Below are 23,124 nucleotides of genomic sequence, written 5' to 3'. Positions count from 1 at the left end.
ATTCATCTACCTCGAAGAAGAAGGCCAAACATTCCTCCGAAATGTCGGTTGACTTTCAACGTACTACACGGCATTATATCTCAGAAGATGTAATGATCACTTACAGTGTTGTAGAAAGGAACTTATGTTTCGGAGAAAATTGCTGCCTCCATCTTCAGTGTAAACTCTTCCTCTGGAACGTTGGTAAATATCTTCAAGATGCACTGAGCCACTTCCGAGAATAAAACAGATGTCTTGAGAAGTAAATTAATTTACAAAATCTGGAAGAAAATTTGTTAATTACAGATGTCCATTTATTTTCCGTCTCACGAACTTCTAGCTAGTTAAATAAATGAACGTCGGTCGTAAGTCATTGTTTTAATTAATTGCAGTTCGAAGTTTTATATCACGAAATTGTGGATCTATACATCCACTCCCCCATTAGCCTTCATGGAGTAGTGCTTAATTAATTAAGTACAGGGACAACTAAACCTTTTTGAAGTTTTACATCTTCTAGGATTTAACCCCGTTTAGTTCATGGGAAGTCAACCGACGTTTCGAAGAATATAAAGCTTCCATTCACAGGGTTGAAGAGTAAGTCAAGCAATATTCATGAAACAGGCAGCAAGCTTTCTTTTCCTCATGAAGGCGATATGTTCATCCGAAACGTCGTTTAACTGAACTACCCGGCGTTACGTAATCTTCATAATCGGTCTTTGTGAGAACCACAGATCTGAGAAACCTTCGGTTGTATGAATGTCATCGTCAGCATCCCAGACTCTAAAGTAAAAAATGTAAAAAGGTAAAAGTATCCCTGTAACGAGGCTGTGGAGACCCGTAGGGTTGTGAGACGCCGAGGCTCCCACATTTTCTAGACAATCTGGTCACAGATGGCGGTGAGGTTGTGAGCCTTACGCGCCAGCCGCCCTTTACCCCCAGGAAGATTCCTGGTACTCATTTCTGTTAGAGGCTGAGTCGACCCCAGGACCATAGTGTGGCCGGAAGGTTTAGGTCAATTGAGAAATCTAATTAAATCATCAGAAATCGAACCCGCGACCTTCCGGCTTGTAGCATAGTGCCCCAAGTCAGACTGTACAGTGGCGAATGAGATGATGATAGCGAATAATGAATTTGAAAGGATGTGGAAGAAAGCGGTATGGTGCGCATGCGTGTGGTATCTAACAAAAGTCAGATGTGATTTCGGGATCGCGTGCCTTACCTTGGTAACATTACGTACAATTGACAGGTGCTTGCTGCAATTGGTGGCGTGAGGACGCTGTTTGCCGTACATATTGATCCAAGTCGAGTGCTGTCAGTCTCAAACCGAACGGAACATACGCCGGGATAGCTTAGTTGGGCAACCGAGGAATTTGGGTTCGATTTCCTGCATTGGGCAGGAGATTCTTCTCCATAACCTCCAGACAGGCTCAACTTCATATACAATTATTAAAAGCTGTCCCTGTGCTTAGGGGGGCACGATGTAGCGTAGTTGGTTGAGGCACTATGCTACAAGCCGGAAGGTCGTGGGTGGGATCTCCGATGAGGTCACTGGATTTTTAATTGACCTAATCCTTCCAGCCGCACTATGGCCCTGAGGTCGACTCAGCCTCTAACAGAAATGAGTACCAGGAATTTTTGTGGGGGTAAAGACAGCCGGCTCGTAAGGCTGACAACCTCACCGCCATCTGTGAGCCGATTGCCTAGAAAACGTGGGTGCCTGGACTTCTCACAACGCTTTGGGCCTCCACGGCTTGTTACAGGGATAGCTTTACCTTACCCGTCCCTGTGCTTAACTAATTAAGCACTACGCCATGAAGGCACACGTTGGTGTCGGTGTATAGATCCACATTTTCTTGACCTCGGCAATGGATCGAGGTGAGTGGTCAGCTTCATGCCCAGGTCACTTTACCCACGGTGAAAGAGCCCAAAATACCCATTGGATAGGTGGCTAGGTGGGCCCTAGAGCCGATCTGGACGAGGTTAAGATAAAATTCTTGACGCTATCGGAACTCAAACTCCGGCCTCTCGATCGTCAGTCCGATGCCAGTCGCTGTACCCACTACGTTATCCCGGCTCCCACGCACATTTGGTATATTTATAAAATGTGGCTGACAACCTTACCGCCATCTTTGAGCCAATTGTCTAGATAATGTGGGACCCTCAACGTCTCACAACCCTATGGGCCTTCACGGCCTGGTACAGGGATAGCTTTACTTACTTTACTTTTTACGAGTTGCGACATTAAGACATTAATACCTCACTGAACCGTCGGACACTATTTGGTTGGTAACTTCCTGTAGCGGTGTACGTCCTGTGGCTCAGGTAGTGTATGATTTCTCCCAATGTTCAGGGAAACCGAATTTCCCATCTTACACATTAACAGTGTTTGTGTATGAAAAGTGTTGGCTGTCCCCGTCATTTTGCCTCTTCTACTAATGCACTAACACCATGGAGCGGCGTCCTAATTGAGAAGCTGTTGTTTGTTCAGTTAGTCAAGAATTTCCAAACATTTGATACAATACGAAAGTCAATTATCATGTTCACACGGGCCCTCCACTGGTCCCAATTATGAACCAACTGAATGCAGTTCATATCCTCAATCCCTGATTAAGATTTGTTTTAATATTATCCTCTGACTATCTCTAAATTTTCCAAGCCGTCTCCTTCCTTCAGGTTTTCCTAGGAAACCATTTATGCAATTGTTTTCCATACGTGCTATATGCCCTACCTATCTCACGTAATCGTAAGGAAATCTGGCAAGAAGTATAAATTATGAAGCTTGTAATTATGAAGTTCTCTCAACCCTCCTGCTGATTCTTCCATTTTTAGGTCCTAACAATATCCTCAGCACAATATTCTCAAATTAATGAAGCGTCTTCCTCTTAATCTACACATATACAGAACTACAGGCAAAATTATATATCTCCATATTTTAATTCTTAAATCTTTAAATGATTTGAGAAGGAAGGTAAAACCTCCGACAGAAGGGCATAAAAACGTAGTACTAAAGTCCGTAAAAGAAAGATGAAACTGGAGACAATTACGAGACTACAAGATTCTGATCAAATTCGTTTAAGGCCCCGGTCTTTGTTCTGCCCGTTCATTAGGCTCTTGGATACTGACTGCTCTGTAAGGTCTGTCACGTCGGCACAAGGTCCACAGCCCACTGCACACGGTGTTCTAAGAAGACGTGAAACAACGGAGTACAAGTCCCGCCACTCTACAATGGAAACCGGCCTCCGGGATTTCACAACACGACGGCTAAAACCGTGCTCCAATCCTCGTTACTGAATTTTGACTTCATTCGCCTGCGGTTTCGGCCAGGTGTCGCTTGGGCCTTGAATATGGTTAATTATCCTCCAGTGAAAAGAAGGCGAGACAAATAACAGATGTAACTGGTCTACCTTAATCTTTCTGGGGGCACGCGTTAGCGTAGTTGGTTGAGGCAATATGCTACAAGCCGGAAGATCGTGGGTTCAAGTCCCGATTAGGTTACTGGATTTTTTCAATTCACCTAATCCTTCCAGCCGCACTACGTCCCTGGGGTCGACTCAACCTCTAACGGAAATGAGTACCAGGAATGTTCTTGGAATATTATTGGGGGTAAAGGGCGGGCGGCGAGTAGGGCTGACAGGCTTGCCGCCATCTGTGAGCCGATTGTCTAGAAAATGTGGGAACCTCAACAGCTCACAACCCTATGGGTCTCCATGTCCTATTACAGGGATACCTTTACTTACTTCTATTTTACCGGGATTCGAACTTCGATCCCTCAGTCGTCCAGTCCGTAGCCAGTCGCTATACCGACTGTGTTACACCGGCTCCGTGCTTTAGGGCCTATAGACTGATGAAATTCAGAATTTACTTCTGAAAGTATGTATCTTTTTCAGATCCTTTGGAACCTCGTTGGGCGTAGAATCGAAACATAGCAAGACACCTTTACATACACGGGTAAATACAAACGCAGAAAAACACAGGTGTCACCCAGTTGGATTCGAACCAACGATTCGATCATTTGAACGGTTAAATTTAACAAGCCTTTTAGGCCGAACGGTCACTGTTATCAGAGATGTTCAAATACTTCATTACGTTACGTTATAAAGCAAGTGAATCACTTATAATTTTTCTGCACTGCTATAAAAACAAAATGTGTAGGATTACATTGTTTCTCTTCAAGACGGCATTAGTCGAGCAGAACTGTTACTTGTCTGATCGCTCTCTTATTACTACAAGAACATAATATTGTTATAGTTCTTTATGTAGCAGTCAGTATGTCCTATTGATCTTTCGTAATATGCGTGAGAAGTTATTGGTTACTATGTAAGCAACCGTCGCCGTGCTGACATATATTTCCGAGGCCAGCATCTGGTTTCAGACGCGGTTACTCAGGTTACGCCTTCGGTAAGTTACACCTGGACAGTCTAGCTATACAGAAGGCCATGACATTTAAGTTTATAGAAAAAGAAGAGCGAATTATCTTTCTCTTAATAATCTTTGACAAGATTGAGGAGAAGCGCAATACTGATAGCCGACCTCTACAGCACAGTACCGCCAAAAGTTGTCGTAAGTGTGGATGTTAGTGAACTAGGTTCTTCTTTACAGAAGCAACTGAAGTGTAAATCATTTGTATTGTTACAGTGCTGTTTATATGGAAGTGTACTGACGTTCATAACGTGGAAGTTTTGTTGCTCTGTAATATGTAGTATATGTGAAAAGCGGCACAAGTGGACACGTGTAACTTTCGTAAGACGTAATGGCGTCCTTCAACTTCGATCTAGCAGTTGTGATGTATTGAGGAATCAACTGGTTAATATCATATACGAAGAGTCCTGAATAATATCCATTACACCGCGTAGTGATATATTTTTTTTAAATGAAACGGCGTGTGAGTGAAAAGTGTTAGCAGTGCATAATAACAATGAGTGGAACAGAACGCACGATGTTACTATCCAAGGACGTTCGTTCGAGGAACCTACATTGAAGACTATATGGTGAGTAAAATAATTACGTACAAACTATAACATATAAAGTTTTAATTTCTTATTGACGTGACATTGAACATTATCGTAAGAGGTATGTCGTCATATAGTTAACTAGAGTGTTAACGACGCTGCTAAACTTTTACCAAATTACAAGACGTCATATTAAAGTAAACACTATTATTTGAATGATGTACAGTTTAGCACATTTTAAGTTCAATTCGAACGCGTGATTTTTCTGACTTTTTTCTTTAACAATTTTTCACGTACTCATGGAGCTGAGCCATTCTTGAGAAGCTGCCAATTTTGCAGCTACTCAAGAACTTTCCAACATTTTATGGAACCCGAAGGTTCATTACCGTGTTCACAAGAGCCCTCCACTGGTCCATATCCAGAGTCAGATCAATTCAATCCATCCCATCCCATCCTTTGTCTCTAAAATACACTTTAACATTCTCCACCCACCTGCTTCTTGGTCTTCCTAGTGGTCTCTTTCCTTCTGGCTTTCCCACCAATATCCTATATGCATTCGTGTTCTCCCCATTCGTGCTACATTCGTTGCCAATCTCATTTTCTATGACTTGATCATTCTAATTATACATGGAGAAGAGTAAAAAGTATGAAGCTCCTCATTATGTAATTTTCTCCAACCTCCTGGCCCTTCATCCCTTTTCGGTCCAAATATTCTCCTCAGCACCCTGTTCTCAAACACCCTTAGTGTATGTTCCTTCCATAATGTCAAGACCAGGTTTCGTTACCCATGCAGAATCACATCTCAAATTAAAATAGCTAGGCTCATTTTACATACAAGTGTGATAAACAGATTAATTATATTTACTCTACGTTTCGATAAATATATATTGTATTAGTTATGCTCTGTTCCATTCAGAATTATCTTCCCAAACTATAAAATCTTCTTTAGGCAGTTGGACAGTGGATCAGTACCCCTTGCGTGTTCTCTGTATACACGAGAAAACATAAACACAGAACAATGCGGACATACAGGTATGACTCGAATTGGACTCAACCTCCCGATCTCAGTGTTAGATAGCGACCTCTCTAGTCAGCAGGTAGACAATTAAAAAATTGTTTTATTTTGCTAGTGTGATGCTTGTGTGGTAGGTACGGAGTGTACGAATTGGATTGCAATCCAATTACCAATCACGTGCTACTGTACGCATGTAAAACCAGAGGCTGTTTCCCCTCGTGTAATGGACGCTCACAACTTTCCTTGTTACTCGTGAGAAAATGTCACCCTGCCTGCTAGGTTTATGCTGTCGCCCGTTGCGCAGAAAGCCTGCAGGTGTTAGAAGTTTGCATGCACGAGGAGAACATGTCCTCGTGCCCAAACCTACTTCTCTGTCAGTGTGACATTTAGCACGCATACACTGGCAGGGAAGTGCAGAATAAGACCACGATATTGGTCTAGGCGAAAAATATATGTATTTTTCCTAATTTGTTATTGAATTTCTTCATTATTTACAGCTATAATGCCGATCACGTTGGCCTCGCGGTCTAAGGAATGAACTGTCTTCGCTCGCTCGAACGCTGGGATTGTGGGTTGGAATCCCTTTTGAGGCATGGATATCTGTGTGCGTTTATTCTGTGTTTGTGCTGTACTGTGTATAGATAGCGGCCTTGAGATTGGCTGATCACTCGTCTAAGGAGTCCTACCGTCTGCGTAAAAAGATAAAGAAACTCAAGAACAGGCCAGGGCCCGACAAAGGGCCGTAATGCCATTGATGAATATAAGAGCCGACAAACATCAGGCATATTCCAAAGCATCCAAGAACACATTCAAAGGGATATCCTCCTACAGTGTTTCGTTTTTGTTTTTATTTTTTAATACTGATAAAATTGTACCTATGTTTAATTTTAAGTTAATGTACATATCGCTTTTAAGTAGGAAGTCACGCCCAAGTTTAACCAACAAATTCCACACTAGCATCAAAGTTTACTTGTATGTAAATCCGTCACCAGTTTTGTGTTCCTCAAGATCACCTGATGATGGCGTATATGGCCAGAAACATTCGCTGGCGTCAGAGAAACGCATGTATTTTTAGCTGTTAGCCCTAACCGGATGAGTTTCAAGTTCCCTAATAGTAACGGTCAACGTGTTGTAACCGAGCACCAAACATTTGCTTGCTGGTTTTCATAGTCAGTATAATGATTAGACCTGAGGGTGTTTGAGAACATGGTGTTGAGGAGAATATTTGGACCGAAGAAGGATGAAGTGACAGAAGGTTTGAGAAAACTGCATAATGAAGAGCTTCATAACTTTTACTCTTCTTCGAGTATAATTAGAATGAACAAGTCAAGGAGGATGAGATGGGAAGGGAATGTAGCAAGAATTGGGAGAAGATGACTGCATTTTGGATAATAGTGGGAAAGCCAGAAGGACAGAGACCACTAACAAGAACAAGACGTAGGTGGGTGAACAATATTAAAATGGATCTTAGAGAGATAGAATGCGATGATATGGATTCGATTGATCTAGCTCAGGGTAGGGACCAGAGAAGGGCTCTTGTGAACACGGTAATGAACCTTCGGGTTCCATAAAATGTTAGGAAGTTCTTGAGTAGTTACACAGTTGGCAGCTTCTCAAGAAGAGCTCGGCTCGATGAGTGAGTGTATAATGATTAGGCTACCAGTTGGACTACAGTTGAATCGGGTTTGCGTTCACGGCCTGAACACCGAATTTGGGGCCCACTGAGCTTCATGTGCAGTAGGTAACCAGGGGAGGGGGGTTCTCCCTGCTTTGTAAGGTGTCCGGGACGTGTAACTTACAGCTCACACCCATCCAATGCCGAATGTTATGGAAGAATGGAGTTTTATCTGTTCTACCCCCTACATCTTAATGGTACTGAATTAATTAAGCATTGGAAGAACTGTACCTCTTTATATTTACTAACATAACATAATAACAATGAACTATGGGAAATGTAATCGCCTAATTTCCTTCCACTCGACACGAGCCATATAGAAAACGACTTCTCTGACAATCCTTTGTTGCCCTGAGAACGTCTCTACCGAATTATTACCTACTAACGATAAGGCTATAAGCAGACCCACTCACACACACACACACATACACACACACGTGTCCAACAGTGTGTGTATGTGTGTGTGTGTGTGTATTCTTTTCCGCAGGAACGTGTTTACATGTGTGTTGCCTAACAATAAAAGAAGACATATATTCATATTTTACCGAGCCGTTGCCTAGTGACAATAGGAAGTATACTCATACAGACATACTGAGGGGAAGGGTTTATGAAGGATGCCGATGAGATGGGCTCAGATGCCATGATATGCATACCGAGTTTCATAAATATTTGTTAAGGCATTCAGAAGTTAATAAGGGGGATACACAGACACACAGACAGCACGGAGATCGTATAAGCCTACTCTATTTTTTAAATAAGGAAAGCATGCTTAAAATGAGATTGTGTTTCGCGTGCATAAATATAATTATCAGCAAGGTTTCCATTTCACTCGCAAATTATTCAATATAAAATAAAAAATTTCAAAAAGTTTTTGTTTTTAGATAAGAATTTTATTCGTGAAAATTTCGGTCGTTGATGACAGATTATTGCCGGTCAATCCGCCTAGCAACCAGTGAATGCTGTTATCTCCTGGCGCACTATTACGCCACAGTCACAAGCAGCAAAGGATTACAATGCGCTGCGCATGAAATCATGAACCAGAATTGCAGCGAACTCTGCGGCTACGCTGCTTGACCATAGCCTGTCTGACTCTGGTTCGGGATTCAGGGCAGGCCGCAGCCCTGCAAAATGAGCTCCAGAGAATTCGGTCGTGCGTCAAGTTACCTCCCCTCAAGATAAACTGAACCTGAAGTCAGCACCGACCAAAATGTTGCTCGCTCCCGCGTACGCCCTGCTCGCTCGTTAACTTGAAGCCACTAACATGAAGCCTGTCTATGTGTGCTCATGTGTAAAGCAGGACCACACGAATATTATGAGCAGTCTCCTATTCAGCTTGATTAGTACAAAATTCTTCATATCCGAAGACCATAAGTTAAAGGATAAAGTCAGCTCTATGCTTAACAAAGTACCAGTTAGGTGTCAGTATTTGATATATCACTAGTATAATGAATGAATGGCCGATCACGGTAGCCGAGCGGTCTAAGGCATGCACTGTCTTCATTCGCTCGGAAGCCGGGATCGTGGGTTCGAATCCCACTCAGGGCATGGATGTTTGTGTGCGTTTTTCTGTGTTTGTCTACAGGTAGAGGCCTTGCGACGAGCTGATCACCCGCCCAAGGAGTCCTACCGAATGTGTAAGATCTAGAAAAAAAAAAGAAGTGAACGGAGTTCATGGAGGTAGGCCTAGGCCCACTGGGGCTGTAGCGCCAAGGAAAAAAAGATGAATGAATGAGGTGTAGGCCTTCCCGGCCCTTGCACCGCGACCTACAGTGGTCTATTGTATAACTGACTAACTAACTAACTAACTAACTAACTAACTGGGAGTCGGGATGGCGTAGTCGGTATAGCGACTGGCTACCGGTTGGGCGACCGTGGGGTCGGGGTTCGAGTCGTGGTAGGATCAAGAATTTTCTTTTCTCCACGTCGTCCAGACCGGCTCTGGGGTCCACCCAACCACCTAGCCAATGGATACCTGGGGTCCTTCCCCGGGTGTAGAAAATATGGATCTATATACCTACTCCCCCATACGCTTTCATGGTGTAGTGCTTAATTAACACAAGGACAACCTTACCTTTTACCTTTATAACTAACTAATTCATGGAGTGAGCCCTTCTTGAGAAGCCCCCAATTGTGCAACTACTCAACAACTTCCCAGAATTTTATGGAACCCGAATGTTCATTACCGTGTTCACAAAAGCCCTCCACCGGTCCCTATCCTGAGCCAGATCAGTCCTGTCCATACCAACCAATATTATTTCTCTAAGATCCGTTTTAATATTATACACCCACCTACGTCTTGGTCTTCCTACTGGTCTCTTTCCTTCTGGCTCTCCTACCAATATCCTATATGCATTTCTCTTCTCTGATCACTAGTATGAGAGCCGTTGAAAATTCAACGTGAAATCCCATTTTATGTTATATAAGTTCTCGTACGGTTAACTTCACCCTTTTCTCCCTTATTAATTTCCTGTCCTTCATATTATCGAATGATGCGTCGAGGCCGAACTTAACGCTGTATCCTACGCATTAGAAGCGCAGATAGTTAATGGTAAACCTTCTCATTTATATGGTATACTGCACTCACATATATACATTAGTGTATTATCATATAGACAGAGTTTAGAGGCAGAAACTTATTATCATTGGCCCGGAACCAAAAATGACTGTGCTGGTGGGTCCGGCAGAAATTTACCAGAAACAATATTCACAGAATAGGCACGATTCACTAAAGCAAAAATTCTCGTAACCTGTTACATAACTTACGTTCATGCGGTAGGTTACTTACTTACTTACTCAATCTATTCCTCATACACGCTACGGTGTCGAGGCTGTTTCTTTTATTTTGATCATTTTACAGTTAGTAGGCCTCCTTGGATGTGTGATCAGCTCGTCGCAAGGCCTCTATCTAAACATAGGACAACACAAACACACAATAAACACATATACACATACCAAACATCCATGCCTTGTGTGGGATTCGAACCCACGATCCCGGCTTCCGAGCGAGCGAAGAATGTATATATGCCTTAGACCGCTCAGCTACCATGACCGGCTATGCAAGAGGTTATTGATCCAAAATTGATAGAAGTTAAGCAACAATAGTGATGCGTCTCGCGCTTATGAAAATAGTTGGTATATATACAGAGTGTTTCACGACTTTAGGGCATAACTGCATGAGGTGATTTCCTAGGTCTTTGTGATCAAAAAAGTTAATATAAACATGTGTCCGATTTTGGACGGTTACGGAGTTATGACCGTTTTTTCGTTCCCGTACACGCCCTCATGTGAACCGCGTCTGTCACCTGGCGGGTCGCTATGTTTAGCCAGCTACAGACAGAGCGTTCTCTTTATCTCGACACTTGAGAGCTACCTAAGGTGGGGTGAGTTGGTATGTCCGGCGCGGCTCACAACTGAGCGGCAGCCTGTGTTGCGGCCGGCGGTGGCATTTTCGAAAATCAGCTTTAGGCACCAATCAATTCAAGTTAAAGGTAATTTCACGAAGTTATCTTTACAGTCATACTTTAAATGTATCATATATTATGCTGGTTTATTATTTTGTTCCGTTTATTGTCAGTAATCGTTACCTTCTATTCTGAGTTTAAAACGGTCATAACTCCGTAACCGTCCAAAATCGGACACATGTTTATATGAACTTTTTTGATCACAAAGACCTAGGAAATCACCTCCTGCAGTTATGCCCTAAAGTCGTGAAACACCCTGTATATAGACGGATAATTGATGTGTGTAGCTCGGAACGAGATCGGGGTTGTCTTGTTGTGATATAGCTAGGAATTATCTTGCTGGAACATTTAGTAAGTTCGATTTATTGTCATGACAATGTTTATATGAGTCATAAAATAGACATATAATTTCCGGAACGGAATAAGAGACGCTATTATGGAACGTAGGTACAGCATATTTATAGGCGTATTTTGCATGAGCATTTCTGACTTAAGCTTTCTATTGGTTGCGAGAATATCGGTCAAGAGTGGATACAGAAAGTGGTCGATTTCTCTCCCCTTAAAATACAACCCCACCCCCATAATAGATAAACAGTAGGGGGCTCCAAAATAATAATTTCAGAGGAGCTACACCAACATGAATTTGGTTTCTCATACTTCATCCGCTATAGGAAGGAGGGTGCGTCATCAGCCGTTAGTGACGTAGAACTTTACGTCGTCATTAAACACGCACACGTACTAGACTCTGTTTTTAACATTTGGTGTTCGTGCACCGGTAAGAAAGTCAGACATATTTGCACACGTTTTTTATTCCGCAAGGTTGGCTACGCAGTCTATGACGTAAGTTACTTCATAGCACAGATGGACTTTACCTATGTACGAATATTTCAGGTTAAGAATACATTTTTGTTTTCGTGCCCTGTGTAGGGATCGTGATGTGATACTTGGGCTCAGGAGGCAAATATAAATCTATTATGCAATGCTTGTATTAACCCAAAAAGTAGATTCTTATACAGGAAAATTAAAAATTGTTTTGTTTTAATTTTTTTTAAGGAACGAGATAATTCTACGATATCTAATAACACTAACATGATAGCAAACTTTCAGGGTACCACTTTTTCGGATATCACCCCGTGTAGTTTCTTAGGCAGATACTAATATTTTCTCGAAACCAGCTGCTTCAGTCTTCAGGGTAGAAGACGACCCTGAAGATGGAGGGAGTACGTCCTTCCGAAAATTTGTTTTCTTTCTCGCAGACTGTACTGAGTCATCAAGCAAATTACGTATAGTATAGTGGTAACACTCTAGACAAGGCCGCTCCATATCTCAGGCGGTTAGTCGCTGGTTTCCCACCGTTGCGGCCCGGCTTGGAGCCCGGGTCCCGTCATGTAGGGTTTGTGGTAGACAAAGGGGCGCTGTGGCAGATTTTCGTCGAATACTTCGGTTTTCCCTGCAAATTCTCATTCCACCAAATACTCCATACTCGTCTTCATGAACTGGTACAATAGGCCAGTAGTGTCCGCAGTATCAAGGGAACTCAGTCTCACCCCACTAAGGATAATAATAAAACAGTAATAAGAAACACGCCAGACAATTCGGGGAGGTGCTCGGTTTATTTCTTTCTTGGGATACCGTCTGTGCGTTTTTTTCCTCAGTCTTCATAGGAAAAGTCGTGACAGCACCTCGATTTCGTCAACATTCTTGCTCACTAAGGCGTGCCCTTCACACGTTAATCATGCTGTCATTCGGCGACACATAAACCGAGGTACTGACAGTGTTCTGAAAGAAGCCCTTAAGTAATACCTGCCGCTGTATCCCAAGAGAGCCTAATCCTGATATTCAGCCATGGCAGTGAGAAATTAAGATTTTCTCTTCCTCTTCGAGAATTTCTATTCTCTAGGGGTTCCTCGCCCCAAATCTCCATCCATCGCGAATATTTACATTTTTCTTAGACAGGCCTCAGTCGATCAGTCGGTCCGATAGATTGCTGCTGGTCCTCGTCAGCACAGACATTCTTGATTCCGAGTCCCTCGGTACTCATGACCATATTTTAGTGTTACAGGACTCTGTCAGGAAACAACTCTCCAGGCCAGGTCTAACCCCATCTTCATTCCAGATTTTGTGTTGTCCCGTGCCCCATTTTCCGGGGCCTTGCTGAGCCCCATGTTCCAACCAAATAGATGTAGTATCTACTTTTGTCAAAAGCGGCTAAGGAAACGAATTTTGGTCAGTGCTGTTCAAGTCCAGGCGTCCCCTGCCTCCCTCAACTTCCTCTTCCTCTGGCTGGGCGAGATGGGCTCCAGAGCATAACATTGGATACAGTTAGCTTCGGTCGATATTTCTGCGAAGAGAATATTAAAACTGGTTCGATACTGTCGTTGTATTAAGAGAGACATCCCCAGAGACATCGTGTGACCGGGCATTAAGTAGTTCCTCTCGGTATGGACTGGTCACTGTCTAGGTGGATGCCTAGATATCGGGGTACATAAGTCTCGGTATAGGGTGTTAAACAAGTAGCTGATCGGAGGGCTGAAGGAACATTTACACAGGATTATATTAAAGAATTATTAATGTAACTAACCAACTAACTAACAAGTTAACTCCATGGAGCTCAGTCCTTATTGAGAAGCCGCTAGTTGTAGAGTTACTCGATGAATTTCTCAATATTTTATGGAACCCGAACGTTCAGGGTAGAAGATAGAGGCGATATGTTACTCCTAAACGTCGGTTAACACCACATCTACACGGTGCCACATCCCAGAAGACTGCTTTCTTCATAGTCACCGCTGTGAAAACCTCAAATCTTACACGTTCATTATTATGTTCACAGAACCATCCACTGGTCTCTGTCCTCAGCCAGATGAATCCAGCCTATATAATCCCATCCTGTAACTCTAAGATTGTAGCATTAGCCTCCCACTTCCATCTAGTTCTTCCTGTTGTTATTTTTCCTTTTGGCTTTTCCACTAAAATCATGCATGCATTCATTTTCGCCCCATGCCTGCTACATGCTCTGCCAATTTCATGTTCCTGTCGTATGATGAAAATGAAATCTAATTGGGTTAATGATTACGTCACTATCTTATAATGATACATTTCACACAAAATTTTATTCGAGAAATATTTAGTGTAATATCGCTTGATTATTCAGCGGGGAGTTCCATGATTTTTACATAAGCCCACGTTTAACGCCGGCTTCCTCGAATAACACGAACGAATATTCAATCGTAAACCGTCTCCTTCATATTGTCATGTGTATTGGGTGTGACTATAGACGGGGTTTGGATTGAATGATTAAAATTGTTGCACTTATACACCTAACTCTTAACTGCAAAAATTATAAGACTATTGCTAATCTCCACAATTTACAATTGACTAGGACATGTTAAGTGTTCTCATCCTTCACTAATAGTATCCTTGCAACAGATTTGTACCAGTCTCCCTGTAACTGCGTCACACGTGAAGTCTTCACAGTTTAATTTCTTGCTGTGTCTTCTCAGTCATTCAACTGCCATCTCAACCGACTCTCTCAATTAACTCATCTGACCTGGGATTCTCGTTATATAGCCTCGAGGCGGACCCAAAAGAGAACATCGTTTCAATCGTTATAGCCCAGCAATACTTCAGTTGTTACTTACGTATTCGTTATCGCTGGAACCTGTTTACCGACTCGTTGCGTAGCAATGAATGTGTACTCTGGCCTTCAGGCGTAATGTTACATTATTGTATGGCACTCTTCATATACCCGCGATTATCAATATTTCTACCACGAAAATGGAGGCAGTGAGTTTGTTAACAACCTCGGAAATTTTGCGGTATCATAACTCAGAAGACTACGATATTAATCTTCTTCTTCTTATACCCTGAAGAGAAGGTGCCTCCGAAACGCGTATCAGAGTCCACGGCGTCATAATACAGAAGATTTATTTTCATTTTGAAGGCCATGAAAAGCACAGATCTAGTCTCTATTGGTTTGTTTTCATCATATGCAGACCTACAGCGGCTGTGTCGTCACGCCGTTCACGTCATGTTCTTTATTGTATTGCCGGGCTGGGCGTATTCTTTCCTCCTTGTAGAATTCGGCTACGCCCCTTACTCCTTATGAGTAGTTGGCTATCAACACGGAGCCCAGCCTGAGGGTGGGCTGAGGAGGTGAATTATTTATACACGTTTACTGCGTTCTTCGTCTGTCATGGGCTGCGTTCCTTTCAGTTTATTTTCTCTGCTTCAGTTCTGAGTGACAGGATAGCGTAGTCGGTGTAGCGACTGGCTACGGGTTGGACGATCGAGGGGTCGGAGTTCGAGTCCCCTTAGGGTCAAGAATTTTCTCCAAGTCGTCCAGACCGGCTCTCGGGTCCACCCAGCCTCCTATATAATGGGTACCGGGGGCTCTTTCTCCGAGGGTAAAGCAGCCGGGGCGTGAAGATGACCACTCACATCCAACTAGTGCCGAGATAAAGAAAATATGGATCTATACATCCAGTCCCCTATACACCTTCAAGGTATAATGCTTAGTTAAGCACATGAACAAATTCACCTTTCTTTACCTATCAGTTTCGAGTTTTTTTTAATTGTTCCTTATTGTTGAGTCGCCAAAGAAATCAAATTCTCAGTGACGTAATGGAATCTTTTCCATCTTATAGCTTTAACAGTAGGCATCTGGACGTCAGTGTATACTGAAGGTACTGTTTGTGCATGCCGTAGCGCTTGTAAGGTTTACAAATTTATATTTTTATGTACTAAATTGGTTCTTAAGGATACTGAATGTAATCATGTAAGTAAAGAGTTGGATAGGCTCGGCTAGGCTTGTATTCGGGACGTGCTGGGTTGGAACACGGCTGTCATGACTGATGCGTTTCGTAGATTTCCTCAGTCGCTTCAGGCAAATGCTGAGATAGTACCACGATTAGGCCACGAATTACTTCCTTCCAAATTGAAGTGTTCTGTAGTCCGACGTTTCGATTCAGTCTGGTTTATTGGTTACCTTATTCGATCCTGAAATGGAGGAGACATGTACCTCAGAAACGTCGGTTGACTTACAACGGACTACACGGCGTTATATCCAAGAAGACAGAACTTTTCTTAACCATAGTCGTGAGAACATCAAAACATATAGCTTTCCGATCTGTAAGTCAACCTTCCATCCAATGCTGTGTAGGTAATTACTGCGTTCTTAAATACCACAAGAAAACGAAATACAGAAATGATCGATTTTCAATAGGGTTTAGAACTTGCGTGTAATAATCACCAGACAGTACAGACAAATTCACCAAATTTTGGCGAGGTGTAAAGGAAGAAATTGGCTTGCAGAAGTAGTCAGTATACGCTTCAGAAACAGCTGTCTTCCCATCCCTTATTCAAAAACTTAAAGGTTAAAATATCTAATGTAACAGGCCATGGAGACCCATAGGATTGTGAGACGTCGAGGCTCCCACATTTTCTAGACAATCGACTCAAAGATGGCGGTGCGGTTGTCGGTCTTATGCGCTACCCGCCCTTTAGCTCCCAGGAAGATTCCTGGTACTCATTTCTGTTAGAGGCTGAGTCGAACCCAGGGATACAGTGCGGCTGGAAGGATTAGGTCAATTGAAAAACCAATGACATCAGAAATCTAACCCGTGACCTTCCGGCTTGTAGCACAGTGCCTCAACCAACTACGCTACCGCGCATCTCGAAGATCGAAATATAGATAATAATAATTTCCCCGCCGAGCAGGTAACTCAACCTGTAACTCCTCGACTCCGGAAGGTGCCCGGTTCGAACCTCTGTCAATATGCCGTTTTCATTCAGTAAAACTAGCGTATGAATTACCTAATGGGGTACCCTCCCTTTTTATATTGTGTTTATGGTTTATTTTAGGATGTTGTTAGTAGCTACGTTATGCAGAAATATGATCGATGAATAATGAATTGGAAATGATTCGGCAGGAAGCGGCCGTAGCCTAATCAGAATCACCACGCTAAACCCCGCGCTCCTTAGCCGATGTCCCGAAAGCGATTCGAACCCGGCATGTGCTGATTACGAGTCTCCAGCAGTACTGCTGCGTTCACTCGCTCGTTCTCCCAGCTCTGGAGATTCTGCGTGTGTGATGCTGTAACAGACTGGAAACTACAGCTCCAGGTCTTTCCTCTCCTTCTCCTTATGACATCCTAGATCTTGAATCCTTACAGGTTTGCCGATGCACCGCAACATCCCCGTAGTCTCCGTCATGTTATAAAAGACGCACCCTCTACCGCGTTACTCATAGCCTCCCCCTCTCCCAAACACACTTACCCTTAAAAGAAAGAAATGAAATCTGCTATCCTGTCTTGTGCTGGACCTTTGAAGGTCTAGGAAGGCTGGAGTAGCCATTGGTTCCAACTTCTAAGTTTGAAGTCAGACCGAAAAGAAAAAAAAAAAGAGGAGCATCCCTATTGGATATCGATCGAACGTATTGTGTCACTGCAGACAAAGCACATAAGGGTGAGGTTCGGGGGTTGGTGCTACGAGAATACCGCTCTGTTATCGGTAAGGGTTGGAAAAGAAGTACAGACTTTGGAAGGTGAGGGTGGTTAGAAAACGGATAAAGGGGTCCGTAAGGTCTTTCCCGAAGCCCCAAAGATGTGCTTGGAATTTTCAGTGAAATTTTTCAATCTCCGAGCAATGATACTAGCGGTGGTTGGCGAGACACAACCCTTGTCATCTTCCTGCGCAGAACTTATCATTTTCTCCCTTTTCTATCCATCACCCTGCGCTAATGCAGAGTTTGGAGTGGGAGGAAGTTGAGTTAACAAGAAGGACAGTGCTAGTTACTGGGATAGGATGGAAGGGTGTATATAAATAGGTTATCGTATCGCTACATGTTTTGTAGTTCCCTTTCGATACTTCAGAACCATCCGACCGTCAATAATATCCTTTGAATTTTTAGGTACTTTCTAATATTCCTGGTCTCGTTTCAACAAATGCTCTCAAAATAGACAAATTGTGACGACCGCTCGCGAGTAATGACAGTGGAACTTTATTTAGAACACAGTATCAAGTCTAAGTTTCAGTTTCGAGGGTTTCTTAGCAAATGAATTTTATATTATTCTCTTCTGAATCACCCTGTATCTTTATACATGAATATTAGCATTTCGGAGAAAATATGTGCCTCCATCTTCAGAGTAGAGATGGAAAGTTAATGCAGTATATTCCAATTATTAACTTTCGTGATAGATTAGTCTGTATATTGTCACAGCACCAGGTGGAAGACGAAGGAATCGGGCTCGATTACCAGTGGGAACCAGCTCTGGGACTAACCCAGTTACCTACATGTAATATGAAGCAGGATAGAATTGGAGATAAAGGAGGCACGTTCCAGTTAATCAATATAACAAGTGGAAGGAGAAGAGACGGGATAACACAGTTCGTGTACTATTACGAGGAAGAGTCAGTAAATACGTCACAAATGGAAATAATGGACGTAATGGGTTCTCTATGTGTTTCACTAAGTAGCAGCACAGCCCAGCTTCATGACAGTCTAGGTAACAGAGGCGCATGCGCATGTTCACAGGCTGGTTTCAGTAGTCAAAATGGCGACCGTGTTTGAGGGTTGTATTATCGTAAAGCGGAGTTCTGTTGCATGCTTTCTTTTCTGTCGGCAGTAGGACTTAATGCAAGATATATTCATGAAGAATTTTTCCCTGTTTACGGTGGGAAGCGTTTGTCGCGTAAAGCGGTTCACATCTGGGTTGAGAAACGTGAAAGAAAACTTTCGCTGATGAAAAGAGGTTGAAATTTAGTGCGAAAATGGCTGAGACAGCAGCCAAAAGACTTCTATACTGCGGGTTTCGACGCACTGGTAAAGCGGTGAGACAAGTGTATTGATGTTAGTGGAGGATATGTCGAGAAATGCTTCTTTCAGGTTCGAATATCACATGTGTTACGTTTTATATTAATTTGTAGCCTATTTACTGACTCTCCCTCCTAGATTACCGACCAGGTGGCTGAGGAACTGGTGTTCGATTCCAGGTAGGGCATATTCTTCGTAATGTCCAGGCCAGGTCTGGGATCCACGGATCCTCCTCCTCACAGAGTGTTAGGCAGTCGTCACAGCGACCGACGTGAGATCCTCGAAACTCACGGGTCCTCTACTTCGAGTGCTGCTTTCCACATTCGCTGTAGTTTCTTCATTTAGGGCTCTCCAGAAAGCCCACAGGTCCTGCAACCCTATTCTATCATCATTTTCTGCGATTCTCCGGACAGCCTGTTCATCTCCCTCCCCCCAGTGTCCATGATGTTACCGTAGTAAACACAGAGTGCCAATATGGACATGATTGATTGTCCAACGAATCCCCCTGGAAAATGCTATAACTTACTGCATAGCTCAGAGATAATGGTCCCCTAACGAGAGGGGGTGGGGGTGGGGAGACGGTCACAGCAAGTAGATATTAGTAAGAGGGTACTGAGAAAGGTCTCTGTTCTTAGAGGTCTTCCAAACAACGTCGAAGCTCGTATTTCTTATATGGTACTTTTTTTTTAATCCCTCAGCCCTCAGTAGGAAGACCCAGAAATAAATCTTCGTGTCTAATAAAAACTGTACACTAGCTTGGGCTATGAGAGAAGGTCTGACGGTCGCGGAAGAATGTTAAAAGATTGTTTTACACACACTTGTACCCTAATTGAGAGCCATACAATATAGACTTTCACATATATATACAATTAGTCAAGGAGGTGAAGGCAAAGCTATTCCTGTAACAGGCCGTGGAGGCCCATAGGATTGTGAGACGTCGAGGCTCCCACATTTTCTCTAGACAGTCGGCTGACAGTTGGAGGTGAGGTTGTCAGCCTTACATGCTGGCCGCCCTTTAACCCTCAGGAAGATTCCTGGTACTCATTTCTGTTAGAGGCTGAGTCGACCCCAGGGCCACAATGCGGCTGGAAAGATTAGGTCAATTGAAAAATCTACTTCATCGGGATTTTAACCCGCGACCTTCCGGCTTGTAGCATAGTGCCTCAACCAACTACGCTACCGCGTTCTTAGCAATAATTAAATGTATGAAAATTATAGATTTAGTACTTGGGTGAATACTACATCTAGTAAGTAAAGGAAAAGCTAACATACTGCCTATGCTTAAGTACGTATCATGAAGACGGATAGAGAAGTGGAGGTATAGCCCCACGCGTTATTAACCTCGGCAGTAGAGGTGAGTGGTTAGCTTCACTCCGCGTCCGCTTTATTCCTCGGGGTTGAGCACCTATACCCAATAACCTCAGTCCGTTTGAACGCTGGGTTGAAGAGAAAATATTTTGTCCTTTCTAGGAACCGAATTACGATTCCTAGATCATCGAGTCATCATACGAACTAAGCTAGTTACACGAAAGTAATCAGATTTAACCTACGCCGTCATATTTGTATTTTAACTTACTTACTTACTCATGGAGCTGAGCCCTTCTCTATGAGCCACCAGTTGTGCAGCTTTTTAAAAAAATTCCCAGCATTTCATGGAATACGAAGGTTCATTACCGCGTTCACAAGAGCTCTCCACTGGTCCCTATCCTGAGCCAGATCAATCCAATCCATAACATCCCATCCTATCTCTCTAAGATCCATTTTAATATTGTCCACCCACTTACGCCTTGGTCTTCCCAAGGGTCTCTTTCCTTCTGGTTTTCCCACCAATATCCTATATGAATTCCTCTTCTCCCCCATTCGTGCTACATACCCTGCCCACCTCATCCCCCTTGACTTGATATGGAAAATATTTATTATCTGAAAAATTAAAAGTGTATGTGCCGATCTTCGATAGATCGTTTTCAGTCATTTGAAAAGCGGATTAAATATATATGAAACATATGCCACTTTTTCTTCCAAGTACACCAAGCAAGGTGGTCAGTTGCCAGGTTAGGTCTAATGTTGTCCGTATCAGAAACTTTGCTGAGTGAGGTTTTTCGTGAGTTTCCTCTCTTCCTTTAACCGATAGTCGATAGCGTATCTCAAAATAGGCCACGACCCCTTCTCCGCACTTCCTTTTCGAATTCATTATTCAATAGTCAACATGCTATTTGACGCTTTATAGCCAGAACTCCAGAATCAATAGCTACATAACTAAGTTGCGATTTGGGATTTATAAAACGGGAGCTGCAATTATAAGTTCCTCATGCCCGGACACTCTTCATAGAGACATAAGTGAGGTCTCTGAGAAGATCCCATGTCGTTTCTACGTATTGAAATGAAAAACCAACGAAAGAAAGAGTTCTCGAATTTCCAAGTACATGTTCAAGCGCTAAATAAAACTCCGTTCGTTTCGTATTTCTTCCTTTTTATAAAGCCATTTCGTATGTTTATCTTTTGACATTGGACATGCCAACCAGTTTTCTAGACAAGGCCCCTGTGTAATCCGCCCCCCGGATAATCAGGAGTTTACTGTGCACTGAAATAATAAAGTATAAGAATTTTTTATAAATATAAAAGTACAGAGAAAATAATTGGGCCTTTCGGCAGTATTTTAATTTGCACATCAAGGCCTTTGTATTTCTGTTGGATTCTCAGTAGAAAATAAGGACGAGATCTCAGATTATCCACTGTTCTGAAAGTTAACTTTAATGCATGTGGGTATTTTTGCCTCAAGAAATTGATTTATTCTTCTAGCAATATCGAAATATTTGGACGTACTATAACTGAGAAGAAAAGGCGGGAACGAAGAAAACGCCCTCGAATTCCTCTTTATGTATAATTCATATATATAGATATACGTTGATGGAATCCCTGGGAAGCTATATTGAATTGAGCTTGGAGGATGACTATATAGAATCCATAATGGTGCATTTCCGATTTCCACAAGCAGCAGCAGTCCGTAGAGGGGACGAGAAGAAGAAGAAGAAGAGGAAGAAGATGATGATGATGATGGCGACAAATCGTTGACAGCCACTTTTTCTATCTCACCCTCGTTGTTCCTTCTTGAAAAGGGGAATTTGGAAACTGAAGAAGGGATTATTAACTGCTATTACCCCCCCTCCACCGCACAGTCATTCTTACATACATCGTGCATATATATAAAACACATTAGGTTTGTGATTTATACCACAAGACATAAAACTAATATATATCTCCTATTTTGCTATGAAGTGCCTCATAATTATACCATAATTTTCCTATTGTATCATCCGTGGGAACGAATTCTTGCTTGCATTAAATATAACAATGTTTTTATATGAAAGTATCCATATATGTCACTTATAGAGCGTCACTTTACGTGTTTTGGATTGATGACTGGATTTATTGGACTCTTTGATATAAGGCGTTACTGCACTTTACAGTTCACTGTTTCACACTAGTATCCACAGACACGTCTTCACTTGTCATTGCTTGGTAGCGGCTTCTAACGGATTAATTTCCCCTTCTTCTGTGTTCCCAAACTGTTCCCGGCCATAGTTGTGAGCTTTTAACAGCAACAGCTCACAACAACTGAGTCCCAGCAGTTCTCTGACTCAGTGACTCACCAACGACTTATAACATCCCGGCACAGAAAACACCGTTCCTCTGTCGGTGTTTAAGATGTCACTGCCTAGTAATGGTCATTGTATTCGATCCCGCAACCTTCCGGCTTGTAGCATAGTGCCTCAACCAACTACGCTACCGCATGCCCCCGAATAATAATAATAATGAAAATAATAATCATTTACTTCGTGTTTCCAGTTCGTGAATAAGAAAAGCGCTGGGGTTGATGCTCCACCGTCGTGAGTCCCCAGCGTTTGTGCTAAAGACCGTATATGGGGGGCCACACGAGGGAGTGAAGACAATCAACTTGACACATCGCTCCTCGCGCTACAGTTAGTTGCGTGGAGAGAAAACTCTTTGAAGATTTATATTGGAGCTGTTGCTAGAAGGCAGAGGCTCGGTAATACCCGGGAGCAAGGAGTTACCAAGGCATTCTGTACTTACCACTGAGTGTGCGTGCATGTTGTGACGATAACTCGCGTTTCCGAGAAGAGATAAATATGACAGCCTCAAACAGTGCACCGTGAAATGCAGAGAACTGCTGTGTGTATGTTTCGTGATTAGGGGTGGAAAGAAATGGATGAGAA

This window comes from Cryptotermes secundus, unplaced genomic scaffold (assembly GCF_002891405.2).
Source record: "Cryptotermes secundus unplaced genomic scaffold, Csec_1.0 scaffold481, whole genome shotgun sequence".
In the NCBI taxonomy this organism is placed as follows: Eukaryota; Metazoa; Arthropoda; class Insecta; order Blattodea; family Kalotermitidae; genus Cryptotermes; species Cryptotermes secundus.
The sequence above is the reverse complement of the archived record's forward strand: the minus strand, read 5'-3'. Positions refer to the sequence as shown.